General features: G+C 39.6%; 1 pseudogene; it reads right to left on the bottom strand.

Moving 5' to 3' along the window:
• Positions 1-473: 473 nt before the first annotated feature.
• LOC119300652 lies at positions 474-9853 on the bottom strand (annotated as a pseudogene).
• Positions 9854-11263: the final 1410 nt, after the last annotated feature.

Genomic DNA, 11263 nt, shown 5'->3' with positions numbered 1-11263 from the left:
GCGTGCGACCGGCCGAACGCTCGGCTGGCGCACCGTCTACAAACGGTTCCCTTGTGCATTCTGTTGTTACTCAAGTTGAACGTGGGAAATGTGGAAAGCCTGACGTCAAGGCAAATATATCAGCAGTATTTATTTACTTATTTGAAACGGAGACAAAAGAGTTGCCTTAACTAAGCAGTAATAGAGTTTGGAGTTGAGCAGCAGTAAATGAATCAGCCATACTCAGTTGGAGAACCTTGTGCGGTTGTGCCAAGGTTGTGAAAGCATTTGGCCTTGGGAAATTCTCAGCGTGTTCAAACCTTTCATTGCATGAATTGCTACTACGAACACAATTGCACCCTCCGTTGTGGCACTAGATTCATTGGTAGAAGATCAGTGCGACCACAAATATAGCCTTTTAAAATTTTGAAACACGGATTGAAAATTGGATGAGATCTTGACTGAGAAGAATGAAAAGCTGGGAACAAAAAATGTGTACAATTATGAGGCTTTTTAGATCCAATCAAGTCTTAAATTCCGCAAGTGAAGAATTGGGCTACTGGAATTAGAAACTTTGCCACAGCGCATAAAATCAAAACATCAGATGCTTCTATCAGGAGATTCCTCAAAACAAAAACTCGACCCGGTAGAGACCCACAAACAAATCTCCGTTGCAATCAGTTGATGGGTTCCAAAAACATCTGGGTACAAACATTAAGACCTGGATGTCTTATCAACAGTCCAGAGCAGCTACATCTCCAGTCACACGTGCCTATGTTCATACCGAGAATTCTACCAAGTGTATGTTCTACATCAATTCTGACCCATCAATCTTCGGGTCGAGGCATTTTATGTTCTTCATGTCTACCACCAAGCTGAGCATCATGGTGGCTCACGCTGTGCTTTGGTGCATCACTAGGGTGCTGCGGCTTGTGCTCGAAACGATCATTTCTCTTGGTTAGAGAATGCTCATCTTCAATGTCCGCCAGAACTTCAGCCTCTTTCAGTCTCTGGAACATTCTGATCACCATTGTTGTCCCCATTTTCTGCAACGCCATCAGCATTACGGTGATCCTCTTGATGCATACTACAATCGTTCCTCTCCTGCTTGATCTTCTCATCCTCAACAGCCAACTCTACATCATGTTCTAATTCCCTCTCAAGTAGGTCGTCATCATCCATCACATGTACCTTCCTAGCAACATCACCTTTCAATTTTCTTCGCTTCTCCAAAGCTGCCTTTACCTTGTCCTTGTCAATTTTATTCATGGCATCCATCATGGAGGATGAGACACTGGGATCACCACTGTTACTGAGATTACCATCTCTCGATTCACTGGAACTAGCATGCGATGGAAGAGGTTTCTCTTCTGTTGGAATACCAGATTTGTCGCTGGGCCTGGAACTTCTCGGCAAGGACTTTGTGCCATCATGCAAACCATCCTTTGTACTAGTATCAACTCTACCTCCACTCTGACAGCTTGTTTTGTTGTTTTCATGGCCACCATTGTCATTTTGAAGACTTTTCTGGCTACCAATCTGCTTGTGTGGCTTTGAGTGCTCAGCACCATTGTGAATTGGAACACCTGTTGATGTAGAAGGATTGGAATCTGACTGTTTGGATGCTGGATGATGCACAACAGGACGTTCCTCGGAGTTGGCTTCTGCTTTTACGGAGATCCTTTGATTAGGCACACCAGCTGAGCTCCCTTCAGCTTCATTCTCATTTGTTGGTTGCGACTGTACAACGCGGTTTTGCTCATACAGCTCTAGCATTTGATTGCTAACCTCTGCAATCAATGAATAAAAGAAATGCATTAGTATTAGACGTGAATTTATCACGCCATGTTACCAAAGCTCAACTACAAATTAACTGCTACTCCCTCTGTTCACAAATATAAGATGTTTTGGATATTTTAATACGGACTACATACGGACTGAAATGAGTGAACAAACACACTAAAACGTGTCTATATACATCCGGTTCACAAAGAAGTTAGAACATGTTATATTTTATGAAAGGAGGGAGTAGAAGATGAATCAAAGCCATGAACAAGGACTACTATGGAGCACCATTGAAACAGACCAGATTCTACAAGACCAAAGGATTTTCTGGAACCATCAAATCTTCAAGCAACTGACTGAAAATCATGCACTTTGTTTCCTGTTTGTAAACAGTCGGGTGCTCTTAGATTGAGAAGGTGGCCTTTTCTTAGCTATCTAGAGATGACTACAAAACATGTTATACAGTGTATTATCTTGTAATGTTATCTCTAGTGGTTAATTTTTGCATGCATATAAAACAATGTAGTGATAAAATTAGAAAACATGTGTAAGAGATGGCATCCACTACAATGGAGAATAATATCTTATCTCAAGCGCTAAGAGATCATCTCTTAGGGGTTTTTGAGGATGAAATCATCTCTTAGTTGAGGCAAGGAAAAGGCTGAAATCACCCCCATTGTACATGCCCTTATAATCTATTATGGATATTCTATTTGGCAGGTACAGAGGAGACTAAAAGTGTCTTGCCAGATCTACGAACCACTGAACTGGCTTAACTAGTCCCATATGAAGCAATAGTCACTAGAAAAAGTCAGAGCTGGAACGCATGATAGTAAAGTAAATAATTCATAAAACTGTGTACAGCAACTACACCATATATAATTAGACTTCGGCTTTATACCCACCACTAGCATAATGATCGCGTTGCTACAGAACCAAAAACTGATTGCAGTTGTATTTGATTAGTAGCATACAACAACCAATACACTTGTTACTTGACATCATAAAAAGTAGTCCCTCCCCAAAATATAAGGCATGCTTGACTTTGCACGGTCCTTGATGCATGACTTTGACCATTAATATATACCATAATACATGGATTGAACATGTATCAATAGTATCATCGTATTTGTTTTGCAAAACAATTCTACTTCATGTCTTTATAATAATTTCGTAGGCATATATAATCAGTGAAAATCATAGTCAAAGTTGTGGGATGAAGACAAGAAAAGTCAACGCGTGCCTTATATTTTGAGGAGGGGGTAGTACACCATAATCATAAAAGGGTAATAACACCATAGTGGCCATAGTACATGTCATGGCTGGATTTTAAAATTTAAAAGTTAGGATGATGAGGATTACGGAGGAGGGGTGGCCAGAGGGCGGGGAATGGGGAGGAGGGGTGGCTGGGTAAAATATCATTGCCGGATTGACTGGCTGGTTGGTGTCGCAGTAAAAGAAATTGTGTACTGTCATGTACTAGTACTGATCAAATACTTTCCCATTCAAAACATGAGTGAGGTGGTGACTTGCTAGTTTGATTAAGCTGTGTATAGCGGCAAGTGAGGGGTTCGAGAGTCCACAATTGCATTACTTGTTACTGTTTTGTTTATGATCATTTTTCGCAAACCATAAGGCCTTCTTTGGTTCATAGGATAGGAATTTTATAGGAATAGGAAAATCATAGGAAGTGAGATGACATGCATGTCAATTCCTATAGAGAAAGAGATGCCATTTGGTGCATAGGATAGGATTTTTTTTTCCATTGAGTCTAGGCTAATGGTTTTTTTCCTCCAAAATTTGAGGCCTCTTTTGGTTCATAGGATAGGATTATCATAGGAATAGGAATCTTGTAGGAAATGAGATGACATGTATCTCAAATCCTATGAGTAGGAATAGGAAACAAGATGTCATTTGGTTGACATCAAAGGACTTTTTCCATTGAGTCTAGGCTCTTTTTTATTTTCCTATGGAATGTGGAGGATAGGAACCAATCCTATATAGGAATAGGAATCCATTCCTATGAACCAAAGGGCTCTAATCCTATAAGAATCCTATCCTCTAGAATTCCTATGAAATTCCTCTAAACCAAAGGAGGCCTGAAGGATTGATTCCTATCCTACATAGGAATAGAAATCCATTCCTACAAACCAAAGGGCTTCAAAGGAATTTTTCCTTTGCAAATCCTACCATATAGAATTCCTACAAAGATCCTACAAACCAAAGGAGGCCTAAGAGGGTCCGCTGGGGGTCGAGACTCGACGCATTACCTGTAATTTTTCTGTGATGTATTTTTTACAAACTAAAGAGGGTCAAGTGGCGTTCGAGACTCCACAGCTGCATTACTTGTGACTGTTTTTTTGCATAAACCATAGGAGCGTCCGGTGGGGGTCAGGACTCAAAGCATTACTTGTAACTGTTTTATTGATGTATTTTTTTCAAACCAAAGAGGGTCCAGTGGGGTTCGAGACTCCACGATTGCATTACTTGTGACTGTTTGTTTATGATTATTATTTTTTACAAACCAAGGAGGATCCAACGTATCCTGCATGGGTGAGGAGGATTTGGATGGAGTGGGGGGTGAACCGAGCACCACCACCACCAACTCAAATTTATAAGTAATATATATAGGACTGATTTTCTGCGCTCATGGGAATATGTACTCTCACATTAATATACTTCTCTATCATTCTCAATATACCTTATTAATTATCTAAGATACCTCAATACAAGTTTCATAAAAAGAACATCATCAGAACCCTTAGTTTATAAAATCTAACAATTTTACGTACGAAAAGGCAGTCTACGAGCAAATGATCTGGAACACATTGACTCAAATGGAATTTTTTATTTAACTCACTTTGCGCTATCTGGTAATTATTAATAAAGCATATTAAAATGATAAAGGGGTAGTATAATGGACTGATCTATGTGGTACATGAAGCGCAGGAGTACGCACGCCCAGGAGTGCAGAATCATTTCCTTAGCTAGAATGAAGCAAAGACACATCCAAATGATTGTTTAACAAGAAAGTTTTGTACATATCCTTATTTTTAGCTACTCAACAAGAATAGTACTTGCAAAAAGATCAGTTTCACACTTTGAAGTATTTTCACAAATGTCCAAGTCATTGTACACTTACTTAGTTACTTTAGTTCTTTCTTTGTATCCCTAAAACCCAGATGCCACAGGAACACATAAAAAGGTGAGTCCCAGTGGTAAAATATACTAAACCACAACAGTAGTCACTGTACAGCAAGGAAGCTAGAAATACAGAAGGAACAAACCAAACAAAGCAGAAGGAAATTTCGAATTACTGACTTTGCATAGAGGAACCAACCTTCCAGCTGTCTTGGTGTCACATCAAACTCCTGATACCAAGCCTTCTCACCGTCATCTGGAAGAAATTTCACTTTGAGAAACTTACCAGCCAAAAAGAGAGCACCTGCTGCAATATGATGGGGCTTGAATTGCAGACAGAGTGAAGTGCGCAGTATACACCCTTTTAAAGGAGGTCTAGTAGACATATAAACTGAATACTGGTATGGCTAAAAAGAACAAGGGTAGCATTAGCATACCCATCATTGACAAAATTCCAGGCAATCTGAGGAAGCGCATTATGAGTAATCTTGAATTTCTTTATCGTTTCAACCAAGGGCTTGTAAGGATGGTGCACATTAAGGTCAAAACCAAGTGTTGCAAGTACAACTCGCTCCCCAAGTAAAATGAGTTCTTTTTGCCGATCATATACTTCCTGCATAAGACAGTAGTAGACAGTTTGTTCAAGCATTATTCCCAGAGGAAATCACTTTGAACTAACTATGAACTGGTGCAGAGAAGATCTACATCGACAGAATATGAAGTGTACCAACAAAATGGAACCTTCACAAATATGTGGCAGATACAGTGGTAACTACAATAGAAAAAGATCTGCATCGATAGGCGAAGTGTACCGATACAGTTGAACGGAACCTACACAAATATGTACCGATACAGTTGAATGGAACCTTCACAAATATGTGGCAGATACAGTGCATTCACTCACCCAAGTTAACACAGCAGATGTTAATTTTTCGAACAAGCACAAACTGAAAATGGAAGCATGCAATGGCAACTATTTATGGCCATCCTCATTTTGTTTATTAACTTTTTCACAAGAAAAATCATCATCGTCACCAGAAATAATTAGGAACCAACATTTGTAGCATGTAGACCTCAAAAGTCACAAAAACCAACGCAAAATGGATCTCAGAGGCATGCATTACAAAACTGAGAAGTACACATACATCAATGATTATGATTCAATCGTAATAGGAAAAGAATACAGTATACAGCATCTACCAGAAAATACTTTGTGTGCACATCATAGAGCAAAATTATTTTATACTCGGTTTGCACCCAACCCATCATAGAGCGAAATTACTTGCTTACAGGAAAGGACATCTGTTATTTTTCCTTGTATCAGCTAAATTAGAGAACGGCAAGATCATACGAGGATATAAATCCTATGATTCAGCACTCCTCCAAAAACAAGAGAAGAACCAAACATTAGCCGGGTGCTGATTGTAAAATATATAGCTGGTAAACTTCAGCAGATGATGATGCAATCAAAACAATTCCAAAATAAATGATATACTGATGAGAAAAGGTTAGGATTCAGATAGAAACAGCCAGCCTTCTACTGGCTATGTTTCAGAAGTTATTTCTGTTATTGTATGAGAACAACAAGATTTATAGGGTGAAATCAGGTCATGCTACAACTTTTGTAAAGGGAAAAAGGTTCACCAAAGAACAATCCATAGCAAAAGAAGCATCCAATTGGATCCATTACATTACCCTCTGCTTGATTTTCTGACCAGCAGCAGGATCCTTTTTATGTATAAGCTCGTAAGAAACCAGGATGACATCCTTCAAAGGCCTAGGTGTTTCTTCGACTTTTCCAGCCAAGAACATGCAAACAGTAGCAATTGTCTGTATAGATGTTAGATTCAGACTTCATTTGCCCATTCGCCATGAAAAAATAAGAATAACTGCATAACAAATAGTATAGAATACTAATATTCTGTCAAGACATATCGAGGAAAATCACACCATTACCACTTCTGCTGCAGATAAGAACACAAGAAATCACATGTACTCCTATTTCAGTAAACACGCTTGGTACTACTTCATGGATAGGGTGATTTCAAATGCTTTCACGTTCAATAATTTAAGAGTACCAGGGCCTAAATCAACTGTGCTGGGTGTTTGAGAGCGGTACCAGGCAAAATATTCATGATAAACCCTCAACCCCGCATAATTGACCAAATGGTGTGCCCACCTGTGAACTGCTATTTATTAACAAGGTCTCAGGCTCTTCTAAACTAAAAATCCCCACATCGCACCAAGAGGATGTACATCTGTGCATCTTATCCTCATAGAAAATACCTACTCTTTGTAACCACCCCCTACAGTTCACTAAAGTACAAGTTGTTTTGACATCTACAGAGTCTGCTGCTAGCTTCAGCACCAACTTCTATTGGACTGGAGAAGTACGAAGTGTATTATTAGCTATTAATTCCTCTGTATGGAGAGAACAATCACCAAACTGGAAAACCATGGAGATAGAAACTATTTGTTATTTTTATTCAAACTAAACTATGAGGCAAAGAACAGAATATTATATAAACTCAAATAAAGTATCTACATGTTATAAAGTTAGAAGCTGCACTTCATCAAATATTTAAAAATTGGACTATAGTTAGTCATGGACTAACACTTACTCGTCTATCATTTTTTGCATGAGATTGACGAAGGTAAAAACGGTGACAGAACACAATAGATGTAGCAATTGTCACTTGTGGCCTACATACAAAGAAAAAATTCAGCATAAGTTGATAGCATAATTCCAGGAAGCGTTGTGGCATTATCTCCACGTGTCATAAAAACTAAAGATACGAGCACAGCAATTTTTATTGCGATTGCAAACTATTAAAGATGTGATGCGTAGCATGGATGCCTTCAAGGGCCAAAAGAAAAAATGCATACAAACATGCATTGCCCAAAACAATTCTAAAATGCCAGACCACCATCGTACAGGGCATATTTTCAGTATATCTTGACATTTCATGTGATATGATAATTTATCGTATTTATGAAGAAAAAAAACCAGCCAGCAGTTCATTCAGAAAAAATGTGCTTGCCATAAGAGTGCTCCATAAAGAAGTAAAATATTATCTTATCAGACAAACAATTGAATATCTCTGGACCAAATATATGCTGGTATAAAACAAAAACACATCAGGAGAAGCAATTATGATACAATGACAATACAAACACACATTTTGAAATATTTAACATCTGGTTGGGTAAGTAGCAGCACTATTTTTTTGGATAAGGGACAGTCAGCCAACAGGCTACAGTATCAATAAATGCATAGAAGGACATAAAATATCTTACACTTTGAGTCGCATCCCCAAATCTTGTAGATAAGTGCAATACGATTTCCGAAGGCAAGTCTCTTTCTTTAAATCAATGCCATCCCTCTTGGACGGAGAATTCTCTTCTATTTCCTTTCTACTGAAATACCATGAAGCACTAAGTTTGCCAGCTTCCTTATTCCCGCTCTTTGTAATTCTGTAGGGGCTATTTTCTACAATTCCATGATGTGACAAATCACTTGGCAGCATAGCCATGTAAGCTCCCAACTACGTTCAGCACACAGTGACGAAGGTAGTCATGAGTTTTAGGACAGTTACTGAGAAAAAAGATACATGATAACATGATACTGATAAGCATAGTCCTGTTGCCAAGCTAAATAGTAAAGATCAAATATAGCTGGCAGATAGCAGGGCCTGCTTGCAACAAATAAGTCAGCACGCCCAATAACTGAACTGTTGGTAAGAATTTGTCTAGTAGAACATGCCGTTACGAATGTATGCAGGGAAGAGATGTACTCGAATGTAATTCGATGGGCTACGACAACTAACATTCAGAAAATAAGCAGTTTAGAAGTTTCTGCAAGTCAAAATTACACAAGTATAAATAATCCACACTGTTAACTTCCTAGGTGCAAATAGCATTAAAAGCAGAAATTGCTAAAAACAATTACTATATGAACAATATAGGTGTGATCAATCCCAATGTCTAGGATAACAATCATGCTGCTATTTTTTTTACGGGCAAACAGTAGGGGAAACCCCTATGGTATTTTTTTTTTTAATCATGCTGATATCTACCAGCCAAGGGTATCCACTGGTTAATATGGACAGCCCGGAATTAATTATTGACCTATAGTAAGTCTGTGATCTGGTGAATCCGTGAATGACCTGTTTACACACAAATAACCATTGCCTCTTGATTTTCTTGCTTCCTTTATTCCAACATGCCACTGACTATCTGTGTGACTCCATTTTTTCGGGTCAAACGCATTTGCAGAAACTGACATTCACAGATCGTTCCAAACCCTGACCCTGTTTCGAGCTTAGAATCCTACAGGACACCAGAATCACTGACCACGTGTTCGTGGACAGGTAGGCAATATTTGCAGAATTTACACCCCTGCCAATAACCATTGGACATCTGCTATTGTGGTATCAAAAGCCCCAAAGCCCAGCAAGTTGTTATTTTAGCCAAACTGAAGCATGCAGTAAGCCCTCCAAACCGTAATCTGAATCTATCATATCCAACAAAACAATGACCCAGACCTAAGAGATCTCGCAAAACCGAAGTCAGGACCATTAGACGCGCAAGATCACAATTTGAACCCATACATGACACCTAAAATCAAAGTATTCCGTCTCATCGCGGTATCAACCAACAGCATCAAACGACCACGCCCTAGGGTTCCGAAATTCCAACCTCCCATTGATCGATCTTTCACTTCCTCAGTTGGCAAATCAGAACAATACTGCGGGTAATGCAAGACCCAGGAAATGAAGGACTGATCTAGGGAGAAGAAACATGGATTGGCAATAAAAGAATGGACTGACCTCGCTTGACGCAGCTGCGGACTAGGACGAAGCCGGGAGCGGCTCACAGGGTGGATGCTGCCGGGGCTCCAAGGCTCGACGGAATGCTCGCCCCCGCTGCGTGCGCGGGGGGGCTTCTCCCTTGTGCTACTGCTGTAAAAGAGGCAACCCAGGAAAAAAAACGCACTCTTAGCCAAACAACCATCACTCAAGACCATAGTACGTTCATCTCCTTTATTTTTAAAAACGCGTCATATTTGTGTTGCCGCTTATCCTTCTTCTCACCCTCGCCGGCGGTGACCTTAGTGTTCACACAAACCAAACGTGTTAGAATGTGGTTAATCCTAAGACGTCTCTCTCTTCCTCTCCTCCCTCTCCCTCTCTCTCGCTTTCTCTCACATCGCGATGAGAAATCTATTTGTTTTCCGCTGCGACGTATTCAAACGTATGCATGTGTAGTTCTCGATATTTTATTTTTCCTATATGATTATAGTGGGTGTTTATTTGCAATCTAGATCGTCGCCTGTATGAAAAAAATAGTTCGTGCGCTATAGTTATAAGTTTGCTTCCAAAACAATATTTAAAAAATATTTAACAGGTAAAATTAACATCATGTATAGATTTCACACATTTTTCTAATCAGATTTCATATATAACATATTAAAAACGGAGTTACAGTTTAAAAGATACGTATAATTTAAAAAATCATTTGTTTGAATTAAATATCTTCCAAAATAATATTTATAAATACTTAACAGGTTAAAATAATCTTATATTCTACATATTTTTCTAATCAAATTTCACATATAACATGTTTAAATCGGAGTTATGGTAAAAGATATGGATGGTTTAGAAAAGTATTTGTTTGACTTGATGGAATATCTAAAAAGTCAGGGGGGTTTGAAAAACTGTAAAATAACGGTTCGATGTGACCTAAATCTAGACCGCGGGTTGATTTCATGAAACTGCAGGGACTTTTTTGTAAATTGGCGCGATGGACAGGCAGAAACCCTACGTGCTTTATTATTAGGTAGAGATTGATAAGGATCGCCTCTGCAAATTTAAGCAAACTATATACGTGAAACGTTATTTGGTGTTTGTCAGACTTTTTAAGATTTCCCAACGAACATATTTGTCACCGTCAGATTATAATGCACACATCTTAAAGCAAAGAGAGAAACACGTGAGCAAAAAGAATCATTCATAGGTCGTCGTGAACGCCCAGCAGACCGCATTTCTTTCCCATCTTTGCTTTTTCTCTCGCTAGCGCCTCATTCCCTAACTCAGGTGTGTTTTGATTTCGGCGATGATGCGTGCGACGACGAAGACGAGGTGGGCGGCACCACCAACGATGTAGAGGCGGGCGACGGCAGAGATGAGGCAGGTGGCGCCACCGACTAGATATAGGCCGCAGACGAAGACAAAGATAGAGGCATGTTGCGCGGCGGTGGGCCAGCGCAACCGACAGGGCGTGTTGCGCGAGTGGCGCCACAGTCGAGGTGTGGAAGGAGGTGTGCAACGCCACCATTGCCTCCATCGAGGTCCTCGGT

Source organism: Triticum dicoccoides, chromosome 5A (assembly GCF_002162155.2).
Source record: "Triticum dicoccoides isolate Atlit2015 ecotype Zavitan chromosome 5A, WEW_v2.0, whole genome shotgun sequence".
Classification (NCBI taxonomy): Eukaryota; Viridiplantae; Streptophyta; class Magnoliopsida; order Poales; family Poaceae; genus Triticum; species Triticum dicoccoides.
The sequence above is the reverse complement of the archived record's forward strand: the minus strand, read 5'-3'. Positions and strand labels throughout refer to the sequence as shown.